At 36.3% G+C, this 16166-nt stretch overlaps 1 protein-coding gene across 15 annotated transcripts in view; it reads left to right on the top strand.

The window, feature by feature from the left end:
• LOC124141828 overlaps positions 1–16166 on the top strand; it is a 153075-nt gene that overhangs the window by 37213 nt on the left and 99696 nt on the right. The window contains exon 1 of one of the 15 annotated variants that reach the window (XM_048389019.1): positions 10054–10182. The exons of 11 other annotated variants lie outside the window; for them this stretch is intronic. The gene's annotated coding sequence lies outside the window, so the exon portion shown is untranslated. Of the gene's footprint in view, positions 1–10053; positions 10183–11645; positions 11670–15337; positions 15491–15565; positions 15664–16166 lie in introns of those variants that run through there. 3 more of the 15 variants (XM_048389020.1, XM_048389013.1, XM_048389018.1) reach the window with 3 other exon arrangements.

Genomic DNA, 16166 nt, shown 5'->3' on the forward strand with positions numbered 1-16166 from the left:
ACTTTCGAACTTACAAATTGATGATGACAACAATGAGTTAAAGTCAATGTGATTTGTAAGATATTTATTTTTAGTTTAAACAATATTTATTTCTTCTTTGCATGTATAAAACAACATTTTAAATTTTTGGATTTGATAACAATTTATTATTATCTACACGGGGGTAGGTTCTGGGAACTCCCCGAAATCTACCCCGGGTATGCTCTGAAGGGAGGTAGATTTTGGCACCTTACACCGACATGTGTCATCTTACATGACAATAGTGGGTCTTCATACCGGTACATGTCTCCATAATGTCATCTTACATGACAATAGTGGGTCTTCATACTGGTACATGTCTCCATAATGTCATCTTACATGACAATAGTGGGTCTTCATACTGGTACATGTCTCCATAATGTCATCTTACATGAAAAGAGGCTTGAAGCAGTAGAGCTGATTCAGATTGTCGTCAAATACTAATGTGTCAACTGGCCCATTTCTTGTCAAACTGATGAGCCTGGTGTCAGAATGATACAGAAAAAAGAGTGTCATGGGTCATGGGTCAGTCTGAAGCACAAATACATGCCTTACATGTGTTCCATTAAGTGTAAGGGGCAGTGGGGTGGCCTAGTGGTTAAAGGGTTTACTCATCATGCCTTGGCACAGGTTTGATTCCCCACATGGGTACAATGTGTGAAGCAAGTTCCTGATATCCTCTGTCTTCATATGGTTGCAATATTGCTAGAAGTGGCATCGAAAACAACACACTCACTAAATGTCGGCACCAGTCTATGTAGGCAATCTCCACACAAGCTGCCAAGGCAACACAATCAATTCACTTAATATATTCATGAAGTTGCCATTTCTGTGCGACTGTCAGATGAATGTCTGTAGCTATCCATACTGTGTCTGTGTCATCACCTTCATCGTGATGGAGGGTTTTTTTTGTTGCCATGTTGTGTCATTCCAAAATCTAAGGCCAATGAATCTAAATCAATGGCTGCTGATATACTACACAAAAGAAGTTAAGGAATACCCAGAGCCTTCCAATTGTGGGTGTTGATTGAACGTGCATTGAGTAGAATATTAGCAGCCATAGAGGTTATTTGGCCTTAAAGAGAGAAAAACAAACAAACATATGCATTCACACGCGCATGTGTAAGCAAGGATTATATCCTACCTTAACATTATCCCAGAAGAAGTTTTAATCTAGAGTAAAGTATTAAACAGACTAGAGTATAGTATCTATAGGATTAGACACACTAGAGTATAGTATCTATAGGATTAAACACACTAGAGTATAGTATCTATAGGATTAAACACACTAGAGTATAGTATCTATAGGATTAGACACACTAGAGTATAGTATCTATAGGATGAAACACACTAGAGTATAGTATCTATAGGATGAAACACACTAGTGTATAGTATTTATAGGATTAAACACACTAGAGTATAGTATTTATAGGATTTAACACACTAGAGTATAGTATCTATAGGATTAAACACACTAGAGTATAGTATCTATAGGATTAGACACACTAGAGTATAGTATCTATAGGATGAAACACACTAGAGTATAGTATCTATAGGATGAAACACACTAGAGTATAGTATCTATAGGATTAAACACACTAGAGTATAGTATCTATAGGATGAAACACACTAGAGTATAGTATCTATAGGATTAAACACACTAGAGTATAGTATCTATAGGATTAAACAGACTAGAGTATAGTATCTATAGGATTAGACACACTAGAGTATAGTATCTATAGGATTAAACACACTAGAGTATAGTATATATAGGATTAAACACACTAGAGTATAGTATTTATAGGATTAAACACACTAGAGTATAGTATTTATAGGATTTAACACACTAGAGTATAGTATCTATAGGATTAAACACACTAGAGTATAGTATCTATAGGATGAAACACACTAGAGTATAGTATTTATAGGATTAAACATACTAGAGTATAGTATCTATAGGATTAAACACACTAGAGTATAGTATCTATTGGATTAAACACACTAGAGTATAGTATCTATAGGATTAAACACACTAGAGTATAGTATCTATAGGATGAAACACACTAGAGTATAGTATCTATAGGATTAAACACACTAGAGTATAGTATCTATAGGATTAAACACACTAGAGTATAGTATCTATAGGATTAAACACACTAGAGTATAGTATCTATAGGATGAAACACACTAGAGTATAGTATCTATAGGATTAAACACACTAGAGTATAGTATCTATAGGATTAAACACACTAGAGTATAGTATCTATAGGATGAAACACACTAGAGTATAGTATCTATAGGATTAAACACACTAGAGTATAGTATCTATAGGATGAAACACACTAGAGTATAGTATCTATAGGATTAAACACACTAGAGTATAGTATCTATAGGATTAAACAGACTAGAGTATAGTATCTATAGGATTAGACACACTAGAGTATAGTATCTATAGGATTAAACACACTAGAGTATAGTATATATAGGATTAAACACACTAGAGTATAGTATTTATAGGATTAAACACACTAGAGTATAGTATTTATAGGATTTAACACACTAGAGTATAGTATCTATAGGATTAAACACACTAGAGTATAGTATCTATAGGATGAAACACACTAGAGTATAGTATTTATAGGATTTAACATACTAGAGTATAGTATCTATAGGATTAAACACACTAGAGTATAGTATCTATTGGATTAAACACACTAGAGTATAGTATCTATAGGATTAAACACACTAGAGTATAGTATCTATAGGATGAAACACACTAGAGTATAGTATCTATAGGATTAAACACACTAGAGTATAGTATCTATAGGATTAAACACACTAGAGTATAGTATCTATAGGATTAAACACACTAGAGTATAGTATCTATAGGATGAAACACACTAGAGTATAGTATCTATAGGATTAAACACACTAGAGTATAGTATTTATAGGATTAAACACACTAGAGTATAGTATTTATAGGATTTAACACACTAGAGTATAGTATCTATAGGATTAAACACACTAGAGTATAGTATCTATAGGATGAAACACACTAGAGTATAGTATTTATAGGATTAAACATACTAGAGTATAGTATCTATAGGATTAAACACACTAGAGTATAGTATCTATTGGATTAAACACACTAGAGTATAGTATCTATAGGATTAAACACACTAGAGTATAGTATCTATAGGATGAAACACACTAGAGTATAGTATCTATAGGATTAAACACACTAGAGTATAGTATCTATAGGATTAAACACACTAGAGTATAGTATCTATAGGATTAAACACACTAGAGTATAGTATCTATAGGATGAAACACACTAGAGTATAGTATCTATAGGATTAAACACACTAGAGTATAGTATCTATAGGATTAAACACACTAGAGTATAGTATCTATAGGATGAAACACACTAGAGTATAGTATCTATAGGATTAAACACACTAGAGTATAGTATCTATAGGATGAAACACACTAGAGTATAGTATCTATAGGATTAAACACACTAGAGTATAGTATCTATAGGATTAAACACACTAGAGTATAGTATCTATAGGATGAAACACACTAGAGTATAGTATCTATAGGATTAAACACACTAGAGTATAGTATCTATAGGATTAAACAGACTAGAGTATAGTATCTATAGGATTAGACACACTAGAGTATAGTATCTATAGGATTAGACACACTAGAGTATAGTATATATAGGATTAAACACACTAGAGTATAGTATTTATAGGATTAAACACACTAGAGTATAGTATTTATAGGATTTAACACACTAGAGTATAGTATCTATAGGATTAAACACACTAGAGTATAGTATTTATAGGATTAAACACACTAGAGTATAGTATCTATAGGATTAAACACACTAGATTATAGTATCTATTGGATTAAACACACTAGAGTATAGTATTTATAGGATTAAACACACTAGAGTATAGTATTTAAAGGATTTAACACACTAGAGTATAGTATCTATAGGATTAAACACACTAGAGTATAGTATCTATAGGATTAAACACACTAGAGTATAGTATCTATAGGATTAAACACACTAGAGTATAGTATCTATAGGATTAAACACACTAGAGTATAGTATTTATAGGATTAAGCACACTAGAGTATAGTATCTATAGGATGAAACACACTAGAGTATAGTATCTATTGGATTAAACACACTAGAGTATAGTATATATAGGATTAAACACACTAGAGTATAGTATCTATAGGATTAAACACATTAGAGTATAGTATTTATAGGTTTAAACACACTAGAGTATAGTATCTATAGGATTAAACACACTAGATTATAGTATCTATAGGATTAAACACACTAGAGTATAGTATCTATAGGATTAAACACACTAGAGTATAGTATCTATAGGATTAAACACACTAGAGTATAGTATTTATAGGATTAACCACACTAGAGTATAGTATTTATAGGATTTAACACACTAGAGTATAGTATCTATAGGATGAAACACACTAGAGTATAGTATCTATAGGATTAAACACACTAGAGTATAGTATCTATTGGATTAAACACACTAGAGTATAGTATCTATAGGATTAAACACATTAGAGTATAGTATTTATAGGATTAAACACACTAGAGTTTCGTATCTATAGGATTAAACACACTAGAGTATAGTATCTATAGGATTAAACACACTAGAGTATAGTATCTATATGATTAAACACACTAGAGTATAGTATCTATAGGATTAAACACACTAGAGTATAGTATCTATAGGATTAAACACACTAGAGTATAGTATCTATAGGATTAAACACACTAGAGTATAGTATCTATTGGATTAAACACACTAGAGTATAGTATCTATAGGATTAAACACACTAGAGTATAGTATCTATAGGATTAAACACACTAGAGTATAGTATCTATTGGATTAAACACACTAGAGTATAGTATCTATAGGATTAAACACACTAGAGTAAAGTATCTATAGGATTAAACACACTTGTCTGGGTCCAAATTCACTAGGGAGAATCATCCTGACACTAGAGAATTTCATACCAGGGATAAAATATAGGGTAGGATAATATTCACTCTTACACATGCGCACGCAAATACGCACACATGGACACACGCACACGCACACACACGCAACATAAAAGTGCAATAATCTTAAACACACCACTAAACCTTCTTTAACCTTCAGTAAACAAATGACCTCCCTGCATAACATTATTATAAATGTTGAATAACATTACACACACCCCAAACCCATTGTGCATCAAGACAACACAACTACTCTGAAACCCTGTATACTTTTGAGAAGAAACAAAAAAACTGTTCTTGTATAAAAGTTCTTGTATATTCATATTTACTGCTGGAGATGGTAATCTTACACAGTCGGTGTGGAACACACAGCACCTATCTACTGCTGGATTAGGTGGACAGTGAAATCTAGCAGACCGTCTTGTGTCGGTGAAGGCCGTTGTCACGTTTACGGCACATGTGAGCTGCATACACCAAGAACACGACATGCACTCTTGGTCGTCACACCTACCACTGGGACAAAGCCTGAATGGAAAGAAGGGTGTGGTTTCAAATACTTGACACACCCTAACGTTTGGATTTATAAAAAACACTCTGGTGTGAAAATACTGTGTAGCAAGAAGAATTTCATGTTCATATGTTTACACAAACATTAAGTGAAATGTGAGTGTCGAAGATTGATGAAAAAAATGAAAATCTTAAACCTGGACCTTTTGGGATAAAATTGATAGCCCATTATTTGAAAGTTAGGAGGGTAAATTTGAAAATGGCTAATTGCACAATGTATGTTTAAATATTCTCACGTTAGAAAAGTTGAAAGTCACCTTTGTCATATATTTTGCCCGACGGCAAACTTTAGTCCCAGTACCACAGCTTGATTTAAGGGTTGACTATAAGTTCGAAAATGGCTTTTTTCCATTAAATTCCACAATGTTTGTTATTCTAATATTAGAAAAGTTGAAATTCACATTTGTCACATATTGTCTTTGTGGCTCAACAGTACAACAGAGTAATGTCAATATGTAATACTTTTGTATTCTAATGTTGATATTATTTAGGAAAAGAAATGCTGAATTAAGTTTGCCAATTCCAAATCTGGAGTCGTTTTAAGACAGCACCAAACCTTATAACCAGACTGACTTCCCTTGACATCATCATGTTGATTGGTGTCCCTTTGTGAACCAGCTTAGACACTTCAATAATTTGGTAAAATGGTATCTATTTATACAGGACGGGATAGGCTGCCTCCATGGTCTAGTGAGGACTGGAGAGTAAAACCCCATTTACCTATTTACTTCTTAAAATAAGGAGAAACATAATACAGGGGGTCCATCATGAGACATCCGTGGTCTAGGGGTAGAGCGTCCGCCTGGAGAGCGGAAGGTCCGGCGTTCAATCCCCGGCCGCATTATACCAAAAGACATTAAGAGATGGTACTTGTTGTTACCCTGCCTGGGACTTAGCATTAAGGGGCTAAAACAAGGACTGGTTTGCTTGGAGTCAGTGTACTGTGTCTGAGTGGGGTATTCATGTTAAACTGCAGCATGGTATCTCAGTGTGCTATCACTATAAATCGGCATCAGCCACACACACATATGTGCATACACATCGCTATATAAGTGCAATAATCTTGGACGCAACGTTAAACTCCATTTCACCTCACCTTATACAGGATAATTATATTTTACTCTAAAGAAGTTAAAGAACACCTGATTGTGTTATATGGCCGTAGTTAATCTGTCATGTCATGACAGATTAACTATAATCATATGAAAAAATCAGGTGTTCTTTAACTTCTTTAGAGTAATATATAATCTTATATAATCACACTTGTATGAATTTCTTCATTTTAGATTTGAAACAAAATGTGTCATTTCAATCTTTTCAACTGTCTTTTCAAAGCATGTATTTTTCAGATATATATATATTTTATATCCTCTGATGTTACCACAAAGAAATCAATTACTGTAAATAATTATCTTTTTTCCTTGTCACATGGTGGTAAAACAGTGACAGGTGACTGGTTTTAACCCTGGGGCATGTATGATGGATCACTGTGTTAGCAATAAACAGACTGGGGACGGAGACGAACAATGTGCTGTAACACTTCCGTTACATCAGTTTAGTTTTAAGACAATGCTAGTTCAGTAGCCTCATATATCACCCTGACAGACCGGCAACAATACCGGTGTATATCAAAGTATTGATTGATCAGTGTGGAATATGTACCGGTGTGTAAATGATTATCATGAATATCACTGTTTAAAGTTGACAACTGAAACATCTGTTGCGGTTCTCTGAAACCTGAGATTGGAGTAAGCTGATTGGTATTCAAGTACCTGGTTATTGTGTATTCATTCATTTGTAGAAGTCATTGATGTCACCTCATGTGGACTTATTCAGGTGATGCTGACCTAGTTGTATTGTTTCTGCTGTGTAATCTCATCATCACTGTCTTCGTCATCATTGTTGTCGTCATTGTAGTTGTCATCATCATCATCATCATCATCATCATCATCATCTTTCATTCTCATCATCATCATTGTCATCATCACTCTCATCAATGTCATCATCATCATCATCATCATCATTGTCATTGTTATCATCACCATCGTCGTCGTCGTAGTCATCATGATCGACATCTTTTATTCCATCATCATCATCATCATCATTGCTATCATCATTGTTCTCACCATCATTGTCATCATCATGATGATTGACATCTTTTATTCCCATCATCATCATCATCATCATCATCATCATCATCATCATCATCACTGTCGTCGTCATCATCATCAGTCATCATTACTGTTGTCATCATCATCAGCATCAGCAGCATCATATACCGCTCTAACACACTCAAGATCAATCAGCATGCACTCTCACTTCCTTTCATACTGGTTTTTTTATGAGTGCATTTTGTGCAGTTCATTTCAATGATGATTTCACTGGTGAATTTTTCTGTATATACACTGTGTAGCATGTAGGAAGTGTAGAAATTCTGCAACCTCTAAATATTCCATATTTTCAACATATCATCATCATCATCATTGTCACTATCAGCAGCAGCAGCACCATCATCATCATCATCATCATCATCGACTGCCTCCGTGGTCTAGTGGTAGAGCGTCCGCCCAGAGAGCGGAAGGTCTGGGGTTCGATCCCCAGCCACACAAACACACGCACGTGCATGCACGTCGCTATATAAGTGCAATAATCTTGGACGCAACGTTAAACCCCATTTCACCTCACCTCATCATCATCATCATCATCATCATCATCATACATCCCGTTCTAACACACTCAAGGTCAGTCAGCACTCTCACACCCTTTCATACTGTTTCGTGCAGTTATGTCAATGCTGTTTTCATTGGTGAAATTTCCTGACGTGAACAACTGCCCAGTTCCATTGTCACCTTACCGAACACCAAGATAAGCGACTGATAAACATCTTTCTCCAGTAATTAAGGACAGCAGTCGGTAGGTGTTGCTTTACAAAGACTGAGTTGGATCTGTGCAGGGTTTATGAAGTGTGTGTTACTATTATGTCTAATCCAGCACTCTCTGTTCGTGTGGCTGACTGGAAAGCCAATTATAAAGAACCTCTACAGATGATGAGCTGAATGTGATGGAGCGAGGATGAATCTTTTATATGCATGTTAGTCCTGTACAGGCAGCCCTCATGCTGTTTCAAGCTTTCAAAGAAAATCTCCTATTTCTAATTCATTTTTGTTGGGCCTATTTTTGTATTTTTCATTAGTACGGCTTACAGTACATAACAGAAGGTTAGCCTTGAGTCATACAAAACATGTTGCCATGGCCTTGAAGTTTGTCTGGAGTTATCTACCCTTGTCCAGAGCAGATAACCACTATGGCATAGGATTTTGATCCCAAAATAAAAGATGGCCATTTATCAGATTTGTATCCACATTGAACCTTGAATAGCAGTTTCTGAGATGAAGATGGCAGCCTGTGCCATTAGCTATCTGACCATGGGAATTAAATGTTAATGTCGGTGTAGTAAGCACACGTACAATTGAGTTATCTTTAAACATTTAAAGAGCGGTTATAGATTCTATGGTCTGGTGCCAGTCTCCAGTCTAGGCCTAGACATTGTAATTAGTGCCTGGAGGGAATTAATTCATTGTCTCAATGTAATCAGAGAAATCCGCTGTATCAAGAATGACCTGCTTCATCTAATGTGATGTCTGAGCAGACTCTATAAAGTGGTAGGACAGCATCCTGTTTTAAGTGGAAACAAATCATTGATATTATTTTGCCAGCATTTTACAGGGGCATGAGTGGCCCAGTCATCTAAGGCAACGCAATTCGCGGTGCAGAGTTACATCCCTTGGTTATGCCAGAAAACTGTGATCATGGGTTGGAATCCCAGTTCGCCCGGATCATGTTTCTAGGTTTATCAGCACCATACCATGCTCAATGGGTTTCACCAAAGTGGTTAATGTCTGAGACCTGCATCACTTCTGACTTTTACTCCCATATTAGGCTGACACGCTGTGATGTAACTTGAATACTGTTCAAAGGCGTTAAACCCAACTCACTTGCCAGTATTTTTCACCATACACATATTTAAAGTATGATTGTTTCAAAATTTTAAATAAGATTTTTAGAATTGTAGTATAAAAGTAGCAACATTGCTTTAATGGGAATCTGATTGCAAAACAGTATCCTTGGATTGACTTTGTTTTAGTTCGTAAACAATATTTGTTTGACCTTGACCGTCCAGGCAAACTTTTGCAAAACATGTCCTCCAGTGGGACAGTCCAGTGTAGACTATATGCAGTAAAAATAACTTTCAATAACATGCCTCTTAGGAAGGCAATAAATTATTACTTACATTGTGTATACTTATTGACCAGTGAGAGAGCAGCACTAATGAGGCTGGGTGATATGGCGATATGTCCCAGGCCTATAGTACAGAGGATCAATACCGTATATGGCTGTCATGGCGGTGGTGGTAGGGCTGCCACATATGTCGCTGTCAGCATCTCACCTAGGATGAGGGCAAACAATCTACATGGATTAATCAGATTAGGTGCATTTATGATGTCACTTAGACATTGCACTTCCAGTAATGCCAGAATGCTCATTGGGTAAGTCCTATTAATTAATTGACAATGTTATTGCTTCCATCGGAGGTTTATGCAGGGTTGAGAGATATATCATGTCCGTTCTAAGATGCTAGTTTGTAATATACATAGATACTTTATGCCTGATTTCATGTTTTGTTGAATGGTTTGTGCTGTATTAATCAGGACAGATCTGACCTGGGGGAAATTAAACTGAATCTTGTTGGTGATTTCCATAGCTGTTTTCAATAGGAGGTAAAGTGAGATTGTCAATAGCATAGCTGTTTTCTATAGAAGATAAAGTGAGATTGTCAATAGCATAGCTGTTTTCAATAGGAGGTAAAGTGAGATTGTCAATAGCATAGCTGTTTTCAATAGGAGATAAAGTGAGATTGTTAATAGCATAGCTGTTTTCAATAGGAGATAAAGTGAGATTGTCAATAGCATAGCTTTTTTCAATAGGAGATAAAGTGAGATTGTCAATAGCATAGCTGTTTTCAATAGGAGATAAAGTGAGATTGTCAATAGCATAGCTGTTTTCTATAGGAGATAAAGTGAGATTGTCAATAGCATAGCTGTTTTCAATAGGAGATAAAGTGAGATTGTCAATAGCATAGCTGTTTTCAATAGGAGATGAAGTGAGATTGTCCATAGGATAGCTGTTTTCTATAGGAGATAAAGTGAGATTGTCAATAGCATAGCTGTTTTCAATAGGAGATAAAGTGAGATTGTCAATACCATAGCTGTTTTCAATAGGAGATAAAGTGAGATTGTCAATAGCATAGCTTTTTTCAATAGGAGATAAAGTGAGATTGTCAATAGCATAGCTGTTATCAATAGGAGATAAAGTTTTTGTTTGTTTGTTTGATGTTTAATGCCACACTAAGCAATATTCCAGCTAGCAGTCGGTAAATTCAGTGATTGACATCATGAGCATTGCTCCATGCAGTCTGAATACAAAGAGAGATTATCAATAGTGTAGCTGTTTTCTATAGGAGATAAAGTGAGTTTCTCAATAGCATAGCTTTTTTCAATACAAGATAAAGTGAGATTATCAATAGCAAAGCTGTTTTCTATAGGAGATCAAGTGAGATTGTCAATAGGAGATAAGATTTAAAACCTACCGTATATTTCAACAATATATGATACAGTGGGCCATGTAGTATATGTGTGTTATGTCAGTGTATGTCTGCCGTATATCAACAATATATGACAGTGTGTCACGTAGTATATGTGTGTTATGTCTGTGTATATCTACCGTATATATCAAAAATATATGACACAGTGTGCCATGTAGTAAATGTGTTATGTCAGTGTATATCTGCCGTATATCACAAGGCAGGTGGCAGCTATGCAGTGACTGTGCCGTACAGCCCATCTGGCACAGGGAGTTATCCTATTACTCACCATGTTGCGTACACCGTCACGATAAACATAACTACAGTATAGTTACATGGATGAATAGAAGCAGAGTGAATAGACTGGTAGTCTTACAATGATTACACTTTACGGTGAGTCTAGCAGCAAGTAATAATGATGATGATAATAATAATAATAATAATAATAATAATAATAATATATTTCAACCTGCAGGTAGACAGATATTTTTTATATTTCATGCCTTGTGACTGATGTGTCCCAGAAGCAGATATAATAGTTTTATAAACTTTGTTGTCCCATGATTTCACACATTAGACTGGGTGATATTTAGGCTTTAGCCTGGACTAATTCGCCTGTGTTTTCTTATTTTTACAATGTTGCACATTCCATTAATTACATTCGATTGCTGTGTCATTGATGGTGTATTAATGCCCTCAAATAGCTGCGGATGACTGTGTGGTGATAAAACACCATTGGATGTTAATTGTTGTCAGTTGTTTGCCTGATGGCAGGAAATGAGTCTGCCATGTGTTACACATTCTCACATTACTGTGGAGATTAGTTGTAGGACTGGTAGCATTTTACCGACTTACATTCTTATATATGCTCAGACTCAAAACAGTTTGAAACCTTGACAAATAATAGATAATAAGAGCGTCTCCCCAGAGAGGGGAGGTTCGATCCCAATCCGCCTCATTAAAGATGATTGAAGGTGCTACTTGTTGGTACCCTGTCTGGCACTCGGCATTAAGGGGCTAAAACAAGGACTGGTCGACTCGGAGTCAGTATTCTGTGTCTGAGTGGGGTATTCATGTTAAACTGCGGCATGGTATCTCGGTGAGCTAGCACTATAAAATCGACATTACTCTCGACTAGTACAAGTTGCCACACACACATTTGCATGCACGTTGCTATGTAAGTGCAATAATCTTAAGCACGATGTTAAAGCCCATTTCACCTCACCTCACCCATCATGAGATCATGTAAACAGTAAACATGATGACAGTAGGATTTATTCTTTTTTCTCAAGACCAATCAAACATCGCTGGTTTAAGTGTAATTAGAACAAATTATCTGTAATTATAAGTGCAATAATCTTGAATGTGATGTTAAACCCCTTTTCACCCACCTCACATGCCTGCTGCATTTGGTAAACATGCCGATATTTATCACATTTAAGCAAAGCCTTGCTTTCACCATATCATTTGTAAATATATCCCTATGGTTTCGGCAGTCGATATATCAATACACAATGGTGTCCGTCAATACATGAACATGTATATTGACAATGGCCTTTCTAGTGGATTCAGTAGGGGAGTGGATGATAGCCGAGTTTGTTTGGGTATTGTACATATTACATGCAGGTATTAGGAGTTAAAATTATATTATCAAAGCCTTTTGCAAGCATTATAGTTTTTATTGGTGATATATGATATTTATCGATATGGAAACACAGGGTAATAATCTTAGGAATATGAGTCATTCATAAAATAATCAATGTCTAAGAAACTAGATTTTGTTCATTTTGCCACATATACTGAACAACAGAAGTAAGGGATCATGACTCATTTTGGGGATATCCTTTTGTCGCGAAGACAGATTTTCTTGAAATGTGTACAGCAGTTCAAAATATTTCATGATCCCTTACTTCTTTTGTTTAGTAAGTAAACCGACATGCATAAAACAATATAACAGAGGCTGTGAATCAAAGACCAGATCTCCTTGTGAAAACATCAGCTAGACATGCAAACACATACTTCACGAGATTACCTTAACGAGATTTGTAGTGGTACTAGCAAACACAATCTGAAATAAAATGAGGCGTTTTCAAAATGGCTGACTTGGAAAGGAGACACTACATACAAACAACTCATTCTTCCTCTCCCTATAACATTTTTGTCAATTATTTCCTTTCTCTTCTGAAGTAATAAAATAAACCCAACAGATAGTCACCATTGCCATGGGATAGATTGTGTAGATAATGAGGGTTTCCCTGATCAAGTGTCATTGCTCTAGCAATGAACCACCATACACCCCTACAGGCAGTCTGCATGGGACACAGATATAAAAGATGTTTAATATTATATAGGAATATGTCAACACGTTTTATGTGTCTTCTGAGAACATGACTCTTTCTGTTTCATGGGGGCTGTAACTGACTTATTAGTTACTTAGTTTATGTGAAACTATCAAACGTGAAAAAACTGGGTACGTCAATAATGTGATATCAGATACTTCAGTATTTCTTTCTCTACAGTTGTAAAATTTATGTCCATCTTTTAACAGTTTCTGCGAGTAATAATGAATACGTCAAACTCAAGTCAGAACAGTCTAACTCTTAACCCCGTCCTGACACCACCCACCCATCCACGTCTAGCTCTACCCCTTCCTCAACACAATCCTTACCTCAACTCCTACCCCCGTCCTGACACCACCCGACCATCCATGTCTAGCTCCACCCCTTCCTTAACACAATCCTTACCTCAACTCCTACCCCCGTACTGACACCACCACCCATTCATGTCTAGCTCCACCCCTTCCTCAACACAATCCTTACCTCAACTCCTACCCCCGTCCTGACACCACCACCCATTCATGTCTAGCTCCACCCCTTCCTCAACACAATCCTTACCTCAACTCCTACCCCCATCCTGACACCACCCACCGTTCCACATCGAGCTCCACCCCTTCCTCAACACAATCCTTACCTCAACTCCTACCCCCGTCCTGACACCACCGCCCCATCATGTCTAGCTCCACCACACCCGTCCACTTCTAGCTCCCACTCCTTCATATTCTGCCTAAATGCCCTTTTAACTATATACATGTTAATGAGGCACCAAGATCATATTCCCAAAGGCTGGCAAATAGCATCTTTTATTGATAGCTGATATAATTAGATATCTGTCTATTTATAGACAATTATCATATCTAATTAAGAATTAAAAGATATGTAATTGTGTCTGCTTCTATGTATATTGAATGAATAATCAATCTCATGTACATTGTCGAGTATAGTGGGCGTTGCAATGAAACATTGTGTTGTAGATGCGTGCATTATTACAAAATCAATATAAACTACTTAAAAGAGGTTAAAGAACACAGGCTCTTTCATATTACTATTGATCTGTCATGCCATGAAAAATTAAATGAGTCATACAAACAAACTGGGTGTTCTTCAAATACTTATGGTTAGTACAATTGGTAGGACAATGTTTGTGTTATAACAACATAAAAGAACTTTAGTATAATCAATCATCCTTGTCCATGTCTTTCTGAACCCACAGCATTGTTTTAATTTGTTGTTTGTGTCAGTTTTGAGTAATTTACCCCAAATTACCTATTTAGCCATTGCTTTCTTTCTTTGGAAGAACAATAATACAACATTTCTGTACATTTTATTCAGCTACTTCTAGCAACAGGGAAAGTAAAAGTTGGTATTTGTTGTTGGTGGAACAGGTCGTCACATCACAGGGTAATTGTTCACAGGGGTTCACTGTCCGTAGTCAAGCCATTTGTTTCTTATCTCGCAAACATAAGAGTTGCAAATCGCCAGCGGTTAATTCGCTGACGTTGATGTGATTTATGGAAATATTGGACAGGTGACGTTCATGTCATTTCCAGCCGACATGCATTCCGGTGGCAAGAGTCGTAAACGTCCCACTCTGCATCAAAACAGCATAAAGCCCCGGTTATAACTACGACATATAGACATGGTCGTACTGACACAATGAGGGAAACTGTTGGAAACTAGAGCATGTGGTACGTCAGTGATAAGTACTCCAGCCTTCTAGTGCTGCTTGCCTCTGGGAACCTGGCTGTGACGCACCAGCGCAGGTCTGTAGATCAACACGGTGATACACAACGATCACTCCCTCTCTCTGTGGGACTTTAGCGATTACACTCATTTATTGTTGCAAACTGGATGCAGATGACTGTAAACAAGCTTCAGGTAATTCCATGTTTTTAAGTTATATTTGGGGTAATGGTGCAGTCTTTTTGCTTGGACACTGTGTGTATCAACACAGTGATACACAACGATCACTCTCTATCTCTGTGGGACTTTAACGATTACACTCATTTATTGTTGCAAACTGGATGCAGATGACTGTAAACAAGCTTCAGGTAATTCCATGTTTTTAAGTTGTATTTTGGGGTAATGTGCAGTCTTTTTACTTGGACACTGTGTATGTACAACTAGTAAACAAGAGCAGACTAGTTGGTTTGTTTTTCTTATGTGGGAAATATTGGCATGAGTGTGAACAGCTCGTAAAGGAGAAACAAGACTTTGTTCATTTGCTGTTGGGAAATATTGGCATTTTTGTGTATTTCTTGTAAACATAACTGCAGACTTTTTGGTTTGTCTTATGTGGGAAATATTGGCATGAGTGTGAAGAACATGTAAACAAGACTGCAGACTTGGTGATTTGCTGTTGGGAAATATTGGCATGAGTGTGAACAACATGTAAACAAGACTGCAGACTTTGTGATTTGCTGTTGGGAAGTATTGGCATGAGTGTGAAGAACATGTAAACAAGACTGCAGACTTTGTGATTTGCTGTTGGGAAATATTGGCATGAGTGTGAACAACATGTAAACAAGACTGCAGACTTTGTGATTTGCTGTTG

The sequence above is a fragment of the Haliotis rufescens genome, unplaced genomic scaffold (genome assembly GCF_023055435.1).
Source record: "Haliotis rufescens isolate VD_foot unplaced genomic scaffold, xgHalRufe1.0.p SCAF_8, whole genome shotgun sequence".
NCBI classification, from domain to species: Eukaryota; Metazoa; Mollusca; class Gastropoda; order Lepetellida; family Haliotidae; genus Haliotis; species Haliotis rufescens.